Below are 19,731 nucleotides of genomic sequence, written 5' to 3' on the forward strand. Positions count from 1 at the left end.
TTTCATGAGTGTTCTGTAGTTCCTCAAGTACAGATCCTTTACCTCTTTGGTTAGGTTTATTCCCAGGTATCTTATGGTTCTTGGTGCTATAGTAAATGGAATCGATTCTCTAATTTCCCTTTCTGTATTTTCATTGTTAGTGTATAAGAAAGCCACTGATTTCTGTACATTGACTTTATATCCTGCCACGTTGCTGAATTGTTCTATGAGTTCTAGTAGTTTGGGGGTGGAGTCTTTTGGGTTTTCCATATAAAGAATCATGTCATCTGCGAAGAGAGAGAGTTTGACTTCTTCATTGCCAATTTGGATACCTTTTATTTCTCTTTGTTGTCTGATTGCTGTTGCTAGGACTTCTAATACTATGTTGAACAAGAGTGGTGAGAATGGGCATCCTTGTCGTGTTCTTGATCTCAACGGGAAGGCTGTGAGCTTTTACCCATTGAGGATGATTTTTGCTGTGGGTCTTTCATAGGTAGATTTTATGAAGTTCAGGAATGTTCCCTCTATCCCTATACTTTGAAGCATTTTAATCAGGAACAGATGCTGGATTTTGTCAAATGCTTTTTCTGCATCAATTGAGAGGACCATGTGGTCCTTCTCTTTTCTTATTAATTTGTTCTATCACATTGATTGATTTGCGAATGTTGAACCATCCTTGTAGCTCAGGAATGAATCCCACCTGGTCATAGTGGATAATCTTTTTAATGTTCTGTTGGATCCTGTTTGCTAGGATCTTGTTGAGAATCTTAGCATCCATATTCATCAGTGATATTGATCTGAAATTCTCCTTTCTGGTAGGGTCTTTGCCTGGTTTGGGGATCAAGGTAATGCTGGCTTCATAGAAAGAGTCTGGAAGTTTTCCTTCTGCTTCAATTTTTTGAAACAGCTTCAGGAGAATAGGTGTTATTTCTTCCTTGAAAGTTTGGTAGAATTCCCCAGAGAATCCATCACGTCCTGGGCTCTTTTTTTTTTGGGGGGGGGGAGGTTTTGGATCACTGCTTCAATCTCATTACTAGATATCAGTCTATTCAGGTTGTCAATTTCTTCCTGGTTCAATTTTGGGAGTTTATAGTTTTCCAGGAATGCATCCATTTCATCTAGGTTGCTTAACTTGTTGGCATATAACTGTTGATAATAACTTCTGATGATTGTTTCTACTTCCTTGGTGTTAGTTGTGATCTCTCTTTTTTTATTCATAATTTTATTAATTTGAGCTTTCTCTCTTTTCTTTTGGATTAGTGTAGCCAATGGTTTATTGATCTTATTGATTCTTTCAAAAAAAACCAGCTTCTAGTTTCATTGATACGTTCTACTGTAACTAGTTTCTACCTCATTGATCTCTGCTCTAATCTTGATTATTTCTCTTCTTATGTGTGGAGTTGGTTTGATTTGTTGTTGATTTCCAGTTCTTTAAGGTGTAGAGACAGCTGGTGTATTCTGGATTTTTCAGTTTTTTTGAGGGAGGCTTGGATGGCTATGTATTTCCCCCTTAGGACTGCCTTTGCTGTATCCCATAGGTTTTGGACTGAAGTGTCTTCATTCTCATTGGTTTCCATGAATTGTTTCAGTTCTTCTTTGATCTCCTGGTTGATCCAAGCATTCTTAAGCAAGATGGTCCTTAGCTTCCAGGTGTTTGAGTTCCTTCCAAACTTTTCCTTGTGATTGCGCTCCAGTTTCAAAGCATTGTGATCTGAGAATAGGCAGGGAATAATCTCAGTCTTTTGGTATCAGTTGAGTCCTGATTTGTGACCCTGTATGCGGTCTATTCTGGAGAAGGTTCTATGTGCACTTGAGAAGAATGAGTGTTCTGTTGGTTTAGCGTGGAATGTTCTGTATATATCTATGAGGTCCATCTGGTCCAATGTGTCATTCAATGCTCTTGTTTCTTTATTGATTTTCTGCTTGGATGACCTGTCTATTACTGAGAGAGGTGTGTTAAGATCTCCTACTATTAATGTATTCATATCAATATGACTCTTTATCTTGATTAATAGTTTTCTTATATAATTGGCTGCTTCCATACTAGGGGCATAGATTTTTACAATTGTTAGATCATCTTGGTGGATAGTCCCTTTAAGAATGATGTAGTGTCCTTCTGTATCTCTGACTACAGTCTTTAGTTTAAAATCTAATATATCTGATATGAGAATTGCTACCTTGGCCTTCTTTTGAGACCCATTGGCATGAAAAATGCTTCTCCATCCCTTCACTTTCAGTCTGGGTTATTCTTAGGTTCAAAATGGGTCTCTTGTAGACAACATATGGATGGGTCCTGTCGTTTTATCTAATCTGCAACCCTGTGTCATTTTATGGGCGCATTTAGGCCGTTCACATTGAGAGTGATTATTGATAGATACGTTTTTATTGACATCGTGTTACCTTTGAAGTCTTTCTTTCTGTAGATTGTCTCTATATTTCTGTTCAATGAAACTTTTAAAAAGAATGAAGAAAAATGAACAGAGCCTCAGTCTGTAGGAACCCCATCACGTGAACAAATACACAGATAAATGAGTCAAGTAAAAGGAGGAAAAGAAAAAAAAATTTGAAAAGATAATGACCTAAATATTTTAAAATTTGATTTAAAAAAACATCAGTTAGTACATTAAAGCACTTTGATGAGTTCCAAGGAGGATAAACTCAGACACAGAGCTACACATATAGTCAAATTGTCAAAAGACAAAGAATAAATCTCGAAAGCAGCAGCAACAACCACAAAAAACAACTCATCATCTACAAGCCTCCTTAAAATGATTAATATCCCTTCTCAGAAATCATGAAGCCTAGGGTTGCCTGGGTAGCTCATTTGGTTGAGCATCTGACACTTGATTTTGGCTCAGGACATAATCCTAGGGATATGATATCAAGACCATCGTCAGGCTCCACACTCATTGGGGAAGCTGTTTAGATTCTCTCATTCCCTCTACCCCTCCCCACCCCACCCCCATAAAATAAAGAGAAATCATGAAGCCTAGAAAGTAGTAGAATGATGTATTCAAAGGAAAAAATAGATAATTCAATAATAACAGACTTGAATCTTCAATAACACCTTATTTATGGATAGAACAATAAGGAAATGGAAAATTAAAATATGCTATCAACTGACTAGATTTAATAAGCATCTATACAATATTCCAACCAATAATAGAACGTACATTTTTCTCCCAAGTACATGTGGTACATTCTCCAGGATAAACCACATATACGTCCATAAAATAAGCCTGGATAAATTTAAAAGGATCAATACTTATAAATTTATTCTCCAACCATAAAGTGATAAAATTAGAAATTAGTAACAGAAGGAAATTTGGGAAATCCACAAACATGTGAAAATTAAACAACATAGGCATAAGTAGTCAGAGGTCAAGGAGAAAAACCACTTATAAGTTAGACAGTAAATCATGATAAATAAAAATGAAAACATAAAATACTAAAACTTATATAATGTCACAAAAGCAGTTGCTTAGAGGGAAATTTATAGCAATAGGTATTGATTTAACTTAAAAAGAAGAAATATTTAAAATCAACCACCTAATCTTCCACTTAAGAAACTAGAAAAATATTGCTTCCTTTGGCAGTACATTTACTAATTTAGAATGATACAGAGATTAGCCTGACCCCTGCAAAAGGGTGCCATGCAAATTTGTGAAGTGTCCCATATTTAAAAAAGGATAAAAGAGCAAGTTAAGTAAGTAGAAGAAAGAAAGATTATAATAGAAATAAGTGAAGTGAATAATAGAAAAATGTGGGAGAAAATCAACAGGACTTTATTTCTTGAAAAATCAACAAAATAGACAAACCTTTACCTAGAGTAACCAGGAGAAGGAGAGAAGACTCACGTCTCAAATTACTATAATCAGGGATCAAAGAGGGTGGGGATATCACTAAAGATATTATAGAAATGAAAAGAATAATGAGAAAATAATATGAATAATTGTATATAAACAATATAAATAACTTACATAAAATGAAAAAAAAATCCCTAAAAGACACAAACTACTAAAACTGAAGAAATATAAAATGTGAACATACTTATGACAAGTAAACATTTTAAATTAATAATCAAATAATTTCCCACAAAGAAAAACTTAGGACTAGATGATTTCACTGGTGATCTACTAAATCTTAAAAAAAAAAAAAAAATACTAATAATAGTACCAGTGGTTCACAAAACCTTCTAAAAAAAAAAAGAAAGAGAGAGAGAGAGGATAATACTTCTCAGATTATAGGAGTCCAGTAGCATTCTGATACCAAAACCACACAAATCTCAATATTCTTTATAAATATAGACTTCTTCATACAAAATACTAGTAAGAAGAACACAGAAATATATGGAAAGAATTATATACACCATCACAAAGTAGAATGTTTCCCTAAGATTCAAGGTTGATTTAACATATGAAATAAAATATATTAATAGACTAAAGGAAATGTCACATGATCATCTCAATAGATGCACAAAAGTCAGTACCCTTTCTAAAACCAGTCAGCAAACTAGGAACATAAAGCAACTTTCTAAACCTAATAATGTCTGCAAAAATCCCACAGCTAATAGCACACTTAATGGTCAAAGACTGAATGATTTCTTCTCTAAGATCAGGAATTAGAGAAGGCTGTCTATCACACCACTTCTATTCAACAATTGTTATGGAGGTTCTAGCCAGGGAAAGAAATTACAGAAGGAAAGGAAATACATGTATCCAGATAGGGCAGGAAGAAGTAAGACTATCTCTATTTGCTGATGCCATGATCTTGATATAGAAAATCCTATGGAATACACTAAAAATCTATGAGAACTAATAAAATATTGTTAGATCTAATAAGTGTGTTTGACAAAATTCCAGAATACAAGGTCAACATAAATCTAAAAAAAAGTCTATTGTATTTTTATATGCTAGCAATGAAGTCTCAAAATTAGGAAAGCAACTAAATTTTCTTTAGCATCAAAAACAATACATTACTTATGAATAAATTTAAAAGAAGTGCAAGACGAGTACAGTAAAAATGACGGAACATTGTTGAAAAAGTTAAATGTCAAAGTTAATTTAAAAGATCATATGGTCATGATTGAGTTAATTTAAAGCCAAAAATACTTTCCAAATTAGTCTACAGAGTCATTGTAATCCATCAAAATTCCAGCTACATTTTTTTACATTTTGAAAAGCTGATCCTAAAATTCATATGGAAATGCAAAGAACCCAGAATAGCCAAAACAGTATCATGTGTTTCTGGCATGAGGGTGGAAATTATTATATATATAACAGATAAAATTTTCATCCTTATGCTATATATATTATATATATCCCATTGTGTTTGTGTGTGCGTGTGTGTGTGTGTATGCAATACTAATGAGGATCCAGAAATAACTTACATTACAGTTAATTGATTTTGACAGGTGTGCCAACCCAGTTCGGGGTAGGGGAGAACAACTGTCTATTCAACATCTGGATAGCTTCATGCAGCAGAATGACGTTGGAGCCCTACCTCACACTATATAAAAAATAATTTATAATGGATTACAGATCTAAATATATTAGCTAAAACTGTAAAACAGATTAAAGAAAATGGGAGTAAATCTTTGTGATCTTGTATCAAGCAATAGTTTAGTAGATATGACACAAAAAGCAGAAGCAATGAAAGAAAAGTTGAATTTGATTTTATCAATGTTGCTTATTATTATCAATAAATGTGTGTTTCAAGGGACACCATCAAGAAATCAAAATACAAATCCAAAGTGGATGAAAGTATTTTCAAATTGCATACTTGATAAATGTCCAGTGTCTTGAATATATTAAAAAACTCTTATAACTCAACAGTAAAAAGAAATTTTAAAATGGGCAAAGGGTTGAATAAACATTTCACTGAAGAAGGCTTGCAAATGGAAAATAAGCACATAAAACGATGTTCAAAATAATTGGTAATGCAGGAAAGGGAAATGATTATAATGAAACACCTTTCCATCCCTATTAGGATGATTAAAATAAAAAGAATGACAAAAATAATGGGGAGCCTGAGTGTCTTAGAGGATTAAGTGTCGGATTCTTGGTTTTGCTCAGGTCATGATCTCAGGGTCATGGAATCTAGCCCCGCATCAGGCTCTGCCCTCAGTATTGAGTCTGCTTGTCCCTCTCCCTCTGCTCCTCCCCCAGTTCTGTCTCTCAAATAAATAAAATCCTTGAAAAAGTGAGAGAAATAAGAATTGGAAATGATTTTGAGAAACAGGAATCCTTAAATACCTATACATTGCTGGTTGAATTATAAAATGGTGCACTTCGTATAATAATTTGGCAATTCCTTGGAAAAAAATACTGTTCTTGAGGTATTATTGGCATACAATATCCATTAGTTTCAGGTGTACATCAAAATAATTTGATATTTTTATACATTATAGAGTGATCAGCACAATAACTCTAGTTACCATCTGTCCCCAAAGTTATGATAGTATTGCTGACCATATGCCCTATATTCATTAACATTCTTATGACTTATTCATTTTATAACTCTAAGTTTGTGCCTCTTAATTCTCTTCACCTACTTTGCCCACCTCCCCAGCCCCTCCCCACTCTGGTCACTAAGTTTGCATGTTATACCTAGGAGTCTGTTTCTCTATTATTATTTTTGTTTTTAGATTCCACATGTAACTGAAACCATATGGTATTATTTTTTTATGACTTATTTCCCTTAGGATAATACTCTCAAGGTTCATCCATGTTGTTGCATATAGCAAGATTGAATTTTTTATGGCTGAGTAATATTCCCTTGTATATATGTATACCACATCTTCTTTATTCATTCATGTATTGAGGGACACTTAGGTTGTTTCCATATTTTGGCTATTATCAATAACGCTATAATGAACACAGGGGTGCATATATCTCTTTAACATTTTTGTTTTCTTTGGATAGAAAAACCACAATTGGAATTGCCAAATCATATTATAGTTATATTTTTAACTTTTTCAAGAACCTCTCTATTTTTTCTCATAATGCCTACACGAATTTGCATTCCCCCTGACAGCAGATGAGAATCCCTTTTCTCTACATTGTCACCAACACATTATTTTTTGCCTTTTTGATAATAGACCACCTGGTGGGTATCAGCTAATACCACATTGTAGCTATGATTTGTCCTTCCTTGATGATTAGTGATGTTGAGCGTGTTCTTAATACATGTCTTGGCCATGTGGGTGTCTTTGGAAAAATGTGTATTCAAGTCCTCTATCACATTTTAATCAGGTTGTTTGTGTTTTGTTATTAAGTTGTGTAACTTCTTTAAGTATTTTAGACATTAACCTCTTATTACCTGCATTCCTCCCCTCTCCAACAAAATTACATTGTACCTGAAGATAGACTGTAAACTGTCTGAGATGCCACAAACTTTGAGTGCATACAATTCCAATTAGGCTATGTGTTGCTGTGCTATTTGATGTATTCATGTCTAGTTAACATGCAGGGTTAAATTAGTTTCAGGTGTATAATGTAATAATAATAATTCAACAATTCTCTACATTTCTCACTGCTCATCAATATAAGTCAAAATGCCGTATCTTAAAATGCCACAGTCTTAGTCACCATTATGTGTTTCCCCATTCTGCCACCCACGTCTCCTCTGGCAAACACCATTCTCCATGTTTAAAAGACAATTTTTTGGTCTCTTATTTGTTTGTTCATTTGTTTCTTAAATTCCACATGAGTGAAATCCTGTGGTGTTTGTTTTCTCTGACTGACTGACTTCATTTAGCATTATATACTCTCTAGGTCTATTCACATTTTTACGAATGGCAAGATTCCATTCTTTTATATGGCTAATAATATGTGTGTGTGGGGGGGGGGATTATCCTTTCATCTATTGATAGACACTGAGTTGCTTCTATGTCTCAGCTATTATAAATAATGCTACAATAAACACAGGGGTGTATGTATCTTATTGAATTCCTGTTGTTTTTTTTTTCCCTTTGGGTAAATATCCTGTAGTGGAATTACTGGTTCATACGGTAATTCTATTTTTAGTTTTTTAGTAACCTCCATACTGTTTTCCACAGTGGCTGCACCAGGTTGCATTCCCACCATCAGTGTAAGAGGGTTTCTTTTTCTTCACATCCTTGCCAACAACTGTTGTTTCATGTTTTTTATGTTAGCCATTCTAATGCTTAATGTGATATCGTAGTTTTAATTTGCATTTCCCTGATGATAAGTGATGATGAGCATCTTTTCAGTGTCTTTTGGCCATCTGTGTGTCTTCTTTGGAAAAGTATTACTCAGGTTCTCTGCCCATTTTTAATCAGATTATTTATTTTTTTGGTGTTGAGTTCTTTTTTTCATATATTTTGAGTATCAGCCTTTAATAGGATGTATCATTTACAAATACCTTCTCCCATTCAGTAGGTTGCCTTTTTGGCTTTTTGGTGGTTTTCTTCACTGTGTAAGATCTTTTTATTTCAATGCAGTCCTAGTAGTTGAATTTTGCTTTTGTTTCTCTTGCCAAAGGAGACATACCTAAAAAAAAAAAAAGAAAGTTTCTATGGCTAATGTCAAAGAGATCACTGCCTATGTTTTCTTCTAGGTATTAAATTATTTCAGGTCTCACATTTAATCCATTTTGAGTTTATTTTTGGTGTATGGTATAAGAAAGTGGTCCAGTGTCAGTTTTTTGGGATGTAACAACCCAGTTTTCCAAACACTACTTGTTAAAGAGATTGTCTTTTTCCTATTCCGTATCTTTCCTTCTTAACTGGCCATGAGAATGTGGGTTCTTTTCTGGACTCTCTATTCTGTTCCATTGATGTATGTGTCCGTTTTTGTATTAGTATCATACTGTTTTGATTATTACAGTTTTGTAGTATGTCTTGAAATCTGGGATTGTGATACCTCTGGCTTTGTTCTTCTTAAGATTACTTTGTGAAATTTTGTGGTTTCATAGAAATTTTAGGATTATTTGTTCTATTCTGTGAAAAATGTTGGTGTTAGGAAAGAGATATTGCATTAAATTTGTAGATTATTTTTATTAGCATGGATATTTTGACAATTTCAGTTCTTCCAAACTGAGCATGGAGTATTTTTCCATTTGTTCGTATCATCTTCAATTTCTTTCAATGTTTTATAGATTTGAGAATACAGATCTTTCACCTCCTTGACTAAGTTTATTCCTGGCACGTTACTATTTTGGGTCCAATTGTAAATGGGATTGTTTCCTAATTTTTCTTTTGCTACTTAATTATTGCTGCATAGAAATGCAAAGGATTTCTGTATATTTACTTTGTATCCTTTGACTTCACTGAATTCATTTACCATTTTAATAATTTTTTGGCAGTCTTCAAGGTTTTTTTTTAATATTCTTTTTAAAAATATTTATTTATTTGACAGACAGAGATTACAAGTAGGCAGAGAGGCAGGTGGAGAGAGGGGGGAATTCAGGCTCCCTGCTGAACAGAGGGCCCGATGAGGGGCTTGATCCCAGGACCCTGAGACCATGACCTGAGCTAAAGCCAGAGGCTTAACCCACTGAGTCACCCAGGCACCCCACTTTTTTTTTTTTTAAGTTAACTCTACTCCCAGCATATGGCTCAAACTCACAACCCCAAGATCAAGAGTTGCTGCATGCCCTCATGACTGAGTCAGCCATGTGCCCCAAAGGTTGTTGTTTGTTGGTTTGTTTTAATATATAGTGTTATGTCATCTGTAAATAGTGGAAGTTTTACTTCTTCTTTATTTTTATGTCTTTTATTTCTTGTGTGATTGCTCTGGCTAGAACTTCTAGTACTACGTTAAATAAAAGCAGTGAGAGTGGACATCCTTGTCTTGTACCTGATCTTAGAGGAAAAGCTCTGTTTTTTGCCATTAAATATTAATTTAGCTGTGGGTTTTTCATCTCTAACCTATATTATGTTGAGGTATGCTCTCTCTAACCCTATTTTGTTGTGAGTTTTTATCATGAATGGATGTACTTAGTCAAATTCACTTTTCTAAATCTCCTGAAATGATCATATAGCTTTTATCCTTCTCTTGTTAATGTGATACATCACATTGATAGAGTTCTCAATATTAAACCACCCTTCCATTCCTGGAATAAATCTTGCTTGACTGTGGTAAATGATATTTTACAATATTGTTGGATTTGTCTTGCTAATATTTTGTTGATATTTACATCTATGTTCATCAGAGATATTGACCTGTAGTTCTCTTTTTCAGTGTCTTTTTCTGTTTTTTGATATCAGGGTATTGCTGGCCTTGCAGAAAGTCTCTGAAAGATTTCCCTCCTTTTTTATTATTTGGAATAGTTGAAGAATAGGTATTAATGTTTGGTAGACTTCACCTAGGAAGCCATCTAGTCCTGGAGTTTTGGTGATTGGGAGTTATTTTATTACCAATTCAATGTCATTGCTAGGAATCAGTCTGGTCAAATTTTCTGTTTCTTCCTCATTTAGTTTGGTAAGGTTGTATGTTTCCAGGAATTTATTCATTTCTTCTAGGTTGTCTAATTCATTAGAATATAATTTTTTATAATCTCATAATCCTTTGTAATTTCTGTGGTTTTGGTTGTTATGTCGCCTCATTCACTTCTGATTTTGAATTCTTTATCTACTTTTATGATGAGTTTGGCTAAAGCCTTATCAGTTTTGCTAATCTTTCAAAGAACCAGCCCTTGGTTTCATTGATCTGTTATTTTTTACTCTCTATTCCATTTCTTGGTGCCATAAACTTTACTTACTTCTGGCTTAGGCTTTGTTCTTCTTTTTCTAGCTTCTTTGCATATAAGTTTAGGGGTTTTTTGAGATTTTTCTTCTTGAGGTAGGTCTATTTACTATAATCTCGCCTTTTAGAACTGCTTTTGTTGCATTCCCAAGATTTTGGACTGTTGTGTTTTCATTTGCATTTGTTTCCATGATTTCTTAATTGATCAATCCATCATTTAGTAGCATGTTACTTGGCTCCCATGTATTTGTGTTCTTTCCAGATTTTTTTCTGGTGATTGAATTTCTAGTTTGATAATGTTGTAGTCAGAAACAATATGTGATATGATTTCTTTCTGAATTTATCAAGACTTGTTTTGTATCCTAATATGTGATCTATTCTAGAGAATGCTCTATGTACACTTGAAAAGAATGTTATTTTTCTGTTTTAATATGGAATATTCTGAATATATCTGTTAGGTCCATCTGCTCCAATGTGTCATTCAAAACCACTGCTTCCTTGTTCATTTTCTGTCTGGATGATTTATCCATGGATGTAAGTAGGGTGTGTTAAGTCCCCTACTATTATTGTATTACTGTCAATTTCTTCCTTTATGTCTCTTAATAGTTGGCTCATGTATGTGGTGCTGCAATTTTGGGTGCATGAATATCTGTAGTTGTTGCATCCTTTTGTTGGTTTGTTGTCTTTTTCATTGGGTCGCATCTTACTTTGTTTCTTGCTACAGTCTTTGCTTTAAAGTCTCTTTTGTCTGATTAAAGTATTGCTACACCACTTTCTTTTTCCTTCCATTTGCATGATAAGTGTTTTTCTATCCTTCACCTTCAAGCTGCGTGTGTCCTTAGCTCTGATGTGAGTCCCTTGTAAGCAGCATATAGATGGGTCTTGCTTTTTTATCCATTAACCAACCCTATGTGTTTTGATTAGAGCATTTAGTCCATTTACATTAAAGGTAATGACTGGTAGGTGTGTACTTATTGCCATTTTGTTATTTGTTTATGGTTGTTTTTATAGTTAAACTCTGTTCCTTTCTTCTCTTGCTTTTGTCCCTCATGGTTTGTTTTCTTTAGTGATATGCTTGGATTCCTTTCTCTTTATTTTTTGCACATTTATTGTAGGTTTTTGATTTATGGTTATCATTAGATTTCATGTATAATGTCTTATGCATATAGCGGTCTATATTAAGTTGATATGACTTAAGTTTGAGCCCTATGTAAAAGTAATACATTCTTACTCCCCCCCCTTCCCCACATTTTATATGTAGGATATCATATTTTATAATCTTTTATTTTGTGAATCCTTTGACTGATTTTTATAGATATAATTGATTTTACTGCTTTTGTGCTTTAACCTCTGTACTGGTTTTATAAGTGATTAACCTAATACTTTTATTATGTTCATATGTAACTGTAATTTTTTTCTTTTCCTTTTTTTCCTAAAGGTTTATTTATTATTTTTAGAGAGAGACAGAGCGAGCAGAGAGAAGGGACAGAGGGAGAGAGAGAGACAAACTCTGTGCTGAGCCCAGAACCTGATGTGGGGCTCCATCTCACAACCCTGAGATCATGAGGAGTGATGAGATCACTACCTGAGCCGAAACCAAGTGTCAGAGGCTTAACTGACAGCACCACCCAAGCGCAATCTATTTTTTTAAATTCTTCCTTTCCTAATGTTCTTAGTCTGACATATGGTGTTTTTTCTTCATGGAAAGAATTTTCTTGAACATTTCTTGTAAGGCTGGTTTAATGGTGATGAACTCCTTTAACTTCTGTTTTTCTGGAAAACTTTTGAAAAACTTTTCATCTCTACATCTATTCTGAATGATAGCCTTGCTAAGTAGAATATTCTTGGTTGCAGGGTTTTGTGGGGTTTTTTGTTATTGTTGTTGTTGTTTGTTTGTTTGTTTGTTTTCTTTTCTTTTCTTTTCCTTTCAGCACTTTGAATATATTATTCCACTCTCTTCTGGCCTGCAAAGTTGTTGCTAAAAAATCATCTGAGAGCCTTATGGGCTCTCCCTTGTTTTCTTTTCTCTCACTGGTTTTAAAATTCTCTATCACTATTTTTTGCCATTTTAATTACTCTATGCCTTGGTGTGGACCTCCTTGCATTGATTTTGTTGGGAGCTCTCTGGGCATCCTAAATTTGGATATCCATTTCCTTCCCTAGGTTAGAGAAGTTTTTAATTATTATTCCTTCAAATTAATATTTTGCCCCCTTTTTCTCTATTCTTCTTCTGCAATCACTATAATGTGTTATTATGCTTGATGATGTTGCTGAAATCCCTTAACCTGTTCCCACTTTTTACTTTTTTTGTCTTTTTAATATTTAGTTAGGTTGCTTTTCATTATTCTGTTATCCAGCTTGCTGATTTGTTTTTGTGCCTCTTATAATTGACTGTGGATTCCCCTAGTTTATTTTTAATTTTTGTTATTGAGTTCCTCATTTCTGAATCATTCTTTTTTATATTTTCTATCACTTTATGGAAGGTCTGAGATCCTCCACTCTTTCCTCAAGTCTAGGAGCTATCTAGGACCATTGATTGGAGGTCTTTATGAGGTATATCACTCATCTCCATTTCATTAGCTCTTTTGCTGTGGTTTTGTCCTGTTCTTTTATTTTGGACATATTCCTCTATCTCTTCATATTGTCTTTCTCTCTGTGTTTGTTTTTGTGTATTAGGAAAGTAATTATTGTCTACTGATATTAAAACTCATGGCCTTATGAAGAAGAGGTCCTGTGGTGCCTATAGCACAATGTCCCCTGTTTAGGAGAAACAGGCACTTCAGGGATGTCTCCTTTACGGGTTGCATGCGCCCTGCTCTTCTGACTGAGCCACAGTTGCCTTCCGTCTTGTTGGATGCAATGGCCCCTTTGACTTTTCTGGGCTGGGTTTTGTTTCTCTGTTGTTAAAGGCCACTCTGGGGCCATCAAGGACTGATAGTTGGGTAGTGTCAGTAATCAGACCAGATGCCTTCTCTTAGCCTATTTCCTCATGTTTTAGTTGCACTGAACTGTCCCTTGAGAGACTTTGTTTGTGGGTGGGGCCCAGAGAGAAACTAGATCTCTGCCTCCAGTCTGTCTGCTAGGGCTACAGTCACACTCACCGATAGGGTACTTTTCCTGCCTTGTCCCCAGAGAGGCTTTTGTTGGTGGGCATGGAGAGGAGTCAGGCCAGATGCCTACCAGAGCTGCAAATGCACTGATTGGCAGACACTCTCTTTGTAGTACCAGTTATAATTTTCAGCTTGCTGGGATTCTAAGTGTAGTGGTATGTGTGGGTATATTACCTTCTCTTCATGGCAGGAGTCACTGTGGAGTGGTGGCAGTCCCTGCCAGGGCTACTTGTGGGATGAGACTAGGCAGGAGCATTTGCATGGATTCCTGCTGAACAGGATGGATTGGATGGGGCAGTCCACAAGAGAATACAAGGGCAGGGCATGTGATAATAGCAAGTGAGGTGGTGAGTGTTATTGCTGGTTCCTGCAGGTGTCTGGGTATCTAGTCTGGGAAGCTGGGGAGAGAAATGGTGCCCTCCAGCTCTTTTGTTCTTGGAGAAGTCTCATAAATATCCCTGCTCTGCCAGAATGTATTCTAAGATGAGTAGATAAATCTCCTTCTGTAAACCCCAGACACTTTTCAAACTATTTCTATGCTATATCTCTGTGGGTTCATTACGTATGTTTAAGGTGGGGACTCCATTTCTTGATGCCCTTCAGCTCTCCCAGAGCCAACCCCACCAATTTTTAAAGTACTTGGAGTAAGCCCCACTGGCTATAAAAACTCATGAAGCCCCACTGGTTTTCAATGCCAAATGTTATGGGAACTAATCTTTTTAGTCCAGGCCCCCTATGTCTGGGGTTCTTGGGGAATCAGTTCCTCTCCCTTCTCTGTAAATATGGTGTCTCTTCCATTTGTCATTAGTTTTCCTGGGAATTTGATGCCCAGCTTCATCTCTGTCTTTTCTATTCTCTTTTTTAAATTCTTTTTTTTTTAATGTTAAGTTAGCCAGCATATAATACATCACAAGTTTTTGTTGTAGTATTCAACAGTTCATTAGTTGCATATAACACCCAGTGATCATCCCAACATGTGTCCTTCTTAATACCTGTCACCCAGTTACCCCATCCCCCCAAAACCCTCCTTTCTGTAACCCTCAATTTGGTTCCCAGAGTTTCTCATGGTTTGTCTCCCTCTCTGATTTCTTCCCATTCAGTTCCCTCCCTTCCCCTGTGTTCCTCTGCTCTATTCCAGTTCTCAGGATGTAGAGAGAAAGAAGACACTGTCAAGAAACCTAACCTCTGAAATTGTAACCAAGACTTTCTACTCTTTTTGATATGACTTCTTTTCTAGGATAAGCAGAGGAAAGTCTCTTCCATAATCCTGGGGTTTATTTTCTGAGTTAGTTGCACTGATGTGGCTATTTTCTAGGTGTATCCATGGGACAAGGTGAGCATAGGATCTCCTACTCTACTATCTTCCCCATCCCTCTGTGTTGCTGTATTATTAATATTTCATCTGATATCATGTCAAATTTGTGAATCACATAAGCCATTCAAGAGCCCCTTTGTAAAATACTTGAGTGGTAGTTCACACATAGAAATATATGTGTTTTCTCAAGTTGGAGATATAATTCATCTAATAAGTATGATAATGTATATTAATTTCTATAGGGCACTTGAATGGCCTCTTCACTTTCCTGTGTCAATTGATGTTTGAATTTCCCAGTACAATGAAATATTCATATTTTGAGTAAATCTTGTAAGTTTAATAGAGGTCTTATGTGTCTATTGTTTTGTTTTGTTTTTAGAGTAGAAATTGGAATCTGTAGTCATAGAAAGTGGCCTAACATCTTCTATGTGATGAATTTTTTAAAAAAAATTTTTAAAGATTTTATTTATTTATTTGATAGAGACCCAGTGAGAGAGGGAATGCAAGCTGGGGGTGTGAGAGAGGGAGAAGCAGACTTCCCGCTGAGCAGGGAGCCCGATGTGGGGCTCGATTCCTGGATCCTGGGATCATGACCTGAGCCGAAGGCAGACGCTTAATGACTGAGCCACGCAGGTGCCCCTGTGATGCTTTTTCAAATGGACTTTTAAGATTATTGCTTTTGAGCCAACTCTCCTCCCAAGATTTTCCTTAAAGGTGTGTAGTATCCTCATATTGCAAAAGAGCATCCTTGGTCATCCTAAGATAGCAAGTTTGTAACAAAGAGAACCAGGAAAATAGTCTATTGTGAGTTTCCTTGTTTTATTTTCAGCTTGCCTTTAAGTAAAATAGGGTCCATGTATTTAGGTAGGGGGTATATTTTGAAGTCCTCAAACACTGAAGAAACTTGCAGCATTCAAGTCTCCTTTTCCTATGAGGATACATTTAAAGAATGCGAGATGTTGGGATGTCTGGGTGGCTCAGTCCATTAAGCATCTGCCTTCAGCTCAGGTTATGATCCCAGGATCCTGGGATAGAGTTCCACATTTGGCTCCTTGCTCAGTGGAGAGCCTGCTTCTGCCTCTGCCTGCTGCTCCCCCTGCTTGTACTCTCTCTCTCTCTCTTTCTCTCTGACAAATACATAGAATCTTTTTTAAAAAATGGGAGATGTAAATCTACAAATGTTGGTTTTCGTGCTGCTTTTTGTCTTCTTATCATTAACTTTACTTCTGAGTATTCTTTCCCTAAATTAGCAATATGGTGTGTCATATTGGTTGTTTGCCTTTCTTCATGGTATTTTTAATCTACTCTCTTCAGTTCCAAAGTCCTTGATTTTTCAGAAGCTTTTTGTTTTTTTTTTTAAACAGTGCTAGAATGAATAGCTAAAAAATGTTTAGATAACAAGTTATAGGATTTTTAATTTTTTAAAAATCATATCTCCAACTTGTAAGAAAACACATATTTCTGGGTGTGAATCTGTTACCCAACATATTTTCAGAGTGATTTTTGAATGCTATAAAAACAGTAGAGTGGTAACCCAAATTTCTTTTAGAAATTCTATTCCAAATAAATAGTGATATGGACCAGCAGCTTGTGAAAAATGCATAATCCAAGGCCCCACTCCAGATATACCAAATCAAAATCTGAATTTTAACTGGATTGTACTTCATAAGCACGTTACATTTTGAGAACACTGGTTTTTACAGAACTGAAAAATGGTGGCTGGTACTTCAGTTTAGAAGTCAAATTATTATCAAACATGACAATAGAGGAAATACATAATACATACATAAATATAGTTTATAGGTAATTTTTCTCCTTTTTAATCTTGATACATTTTTAAATTGGGAAGATTTATATTATTTCAAGTCTTTTCTGTAATGGCAAATGCTATTGCTATTGTGATTTCATACACATTAAAATTTACATAATTCATATTTGCACTAAAACCTACACACACATATCTACCAATAACCCATTCCAAAAATATCTGACTAAACCCTGACCAGTGTGTTTGTACATTTAGACAATGCTCCTTCTGGGAATCCCAGGCCACATAAAATAGCAAAGAGTTCATTAGAACGATGTCACCAGCATAGCGATAATTAAGGCTGTATCAGCAATTTAGGGGTTTATAACTCTGCTGTAAAGTTGTGCTCTGGGATGAAAGTCAGCACAAAAGCTCAACCTGGGAGTAGATTGTTTGCGGGAGCTGGGAGGAATGTGGAGGGAAATTGATTTCATTGTTTGTGATTCACGATACCGCTCATCGGACTCTTGGTGGCGTTTGAATTAAGATGTTTCATGGACTGGTGATCATGGAGAACTGGTATTTTCACGGATGCCTTCATAGACTTTCCTCAAACTGTAACGATTACGGTAACTCAGATGGTGTCACTGTTTATATTACATAAATGGGGACAAATATGCATAGGAAAGCTATTAAGAGGGAATAGGAGTAATTCTAATTAGGCAGGAATGGTACCATACTTCATCGAAGGAGGAAGCAGTGAATTCCTAGGTTGCCTGTGTATTTCTGCCAGGGAGACACCAAGCCATGTTCCTTTGAACTGCTTTGGGGCACTTAATTGGTAAATCAATGTTGATGCTCAGAAAAGTTTAGCTCTAGCTCTTTAGAAAACTGATACTCACATTTGACTTCTTTTAGAGGGAGCTACAGAGTGAGTGGCTGGAGGGACACCTCCCTAAGTAAAACAACCCTGGGGCTCCAGGCTTTTCCAGCTCCTTCACTGTGTCACTTTGCTCTTTGGAAGAGAGAAACTTGCCATCCCGAGACTTCTAGCTGTAGTAATCAAGAATATGATAGGAGTGAACTCCTATCACAGTCAATTTGTGATTAGATCCATTGTCATCTTGGGCACAAGTTTAAATGTGGTTTTAGGCAGTTATCTAAAATGTAGTCCCCATATAAATAATTAGGAACTCCCAATTCTCATCAAGGGATTTAATATTAATGGTGTGTGTAACAGTTACAAGCTGGAACTCCTGAGTAAGACAGAACTGGGTTCAGATACTGTTACTGCTCCCTTTACGTCTGTCTGGGCTTGGGGCGAATAACTTCATACTTTTGACCTTCTGTTTCTCTTTCTATAAAGTGATGGTGATTATAGTAGCTACTTCAGAGGATTGTTAGAAAATTTAAAAAGATAATCCTTCAGGGTCTCCTGGGTGGCTCAGTGGGTTAAGCCTCTGCCTTCGGCTCAGTGCGTGATCTCAGGGTCTTGGGATGGAGTCCCACATTCAGCTCTCTGTTCAGCAGGGAGCCTGCTTCCTCCTCTCTCTCTGCCTGCCTCTCTGCCTGCTTGTGATCTCTGTCTGTCAAATAAATAAATATAAAAATCTTAAAAAAAAAAAAAAAGATAATCCTGTGAAGGACAGGGTCTGGTGCATGGGGGCTATTACTGTGTTAAGTAACATAGTGGCCTAAACAAAAAGGCTTTCCAATGTGTCATTTATTTATTGATTCACTTACTCATATTCTACGTATTTATTAATTGTATTCATGCACCAAACACTCTGATTAGGTGCTGGATGTAGTGGTGAAAAGGGTAACTAGAGTCCGTTTCTCATTGAGCTGCTAATCTGGTGGAAAGGACTCAATCAGATAAATAACCACGAATTATAACAGGTGTTAGAAAAGAAGCAACCAAAAGTTTAAGATGGAGCCTGGGTGGCTCAGTGGGTTAGGCCTCTGCCTTTGGCTCAGGTCATGATCTCAGGGTCCTGGGACCGAGCCCCACATCGGGCTCTCTGCTTAGCAGGGAGCCTGCTTTCTCCTTTCTCACTCTGCCTGCCTCTCTGCCTGCTTGTGATCTCTGTCTGCTGAATAAATAAATAAAATCTTAAAAAAAAAAGTTTAAGATGGAAAGTAACAGTGGGGAGAGGGGCACAATAATTAATTCAGAGTTTCAAGAGAAGGTTTCAGCAAACAGTGTCTATAAAGCTAATAACTGAAGGGCAAAGAGTGTTTGGAAGATGAGCTCAGGGAAAAACATTCCTGTTAAAGAATCAGCAGCTATGTATGCCTTGAGATAGAAAAGGCTTGGTCTGTACAAGGATCTGAAAGAAGGCCCGTGGCTAGGCCGTAAGGAAGAGGAGGTGGAATGATTAAGATTAGCTTGGAGAAGAAAGCAAGGGCTAGGTAGCACTGAGCTTTGTAACCCAGGTGAGAAGTTGAGATTCAGTTTCAATGCAGACAGAAGCCCGAGAAGAGATCATGTGTAAGGCTGAGAGTTAAGAAAGAGCTTCAAGCTGCCCTATGGAGAATGGCTTGAAGAAAATCAACAGTGTCTCCCTAAGCTTCCTCCTTACTGATCAAAGGGAAAATTTCCAATCTTCCTTATCTGGGGCTAGTTTCTTGCTGGTGAACTCTGGAATGTTAGATGTTTTCATTTTCCATGCAGCAGGGACTGGGGGAGATGGTGCTCAGAAGGCACTTACTTGGTAAGTAAAAGCAGTTTTTTATAGCAGAGCCACTCAAGATTGCATTTACTGTTGTTTTGAAAATCACTTCATCATTCATAATTTCATTAGGTCATAACTTACTTCCAGAAAAACTATATTTTACATCTCCCTACCTTCTTTGCACAAAAACACCACT

General features: G+C 36.1%; 1 protein-coding gene and 1 non-coding gene across 3 annotated transcripts in view; both read left to right on the plus strand.

The window, feature by feature from the left end:
• The window catches only part of TAFA1 (TAFA chemokine like family member 1), a 509,913-nt gene that overhangs the window by 163,910 nt on the left and 326,272 nt on the right, over positions 1-19,731 (plus strand). The gene's annotated exons all lie outside the window — the stretch shown is intronic.
• Positions 3,561-3,662, plus strand: LOC116873628. The gene has a single exon (XR_004383867.1). It is a non-coding gene; the product is annotated as a U6 spliceosomal RNA (small nuclear RNA).

The sequence above is a fragment of the Lontra canadensis genome, unplaced genomic scaffold (genome assembly GCF_010015895.1).
Source record: "Lontra canadensis isolate GAN:19392208 unplaced genomic scaffold, GSC_riverotter_1.0 scaffold34, whole genome shotgun sequence".
Lineage (NCBI taxonomy): Eukaryota > Metazoa > Chordata > Mammalia > Carnivora > Mustelidae > Lontra > Lontra canadensis.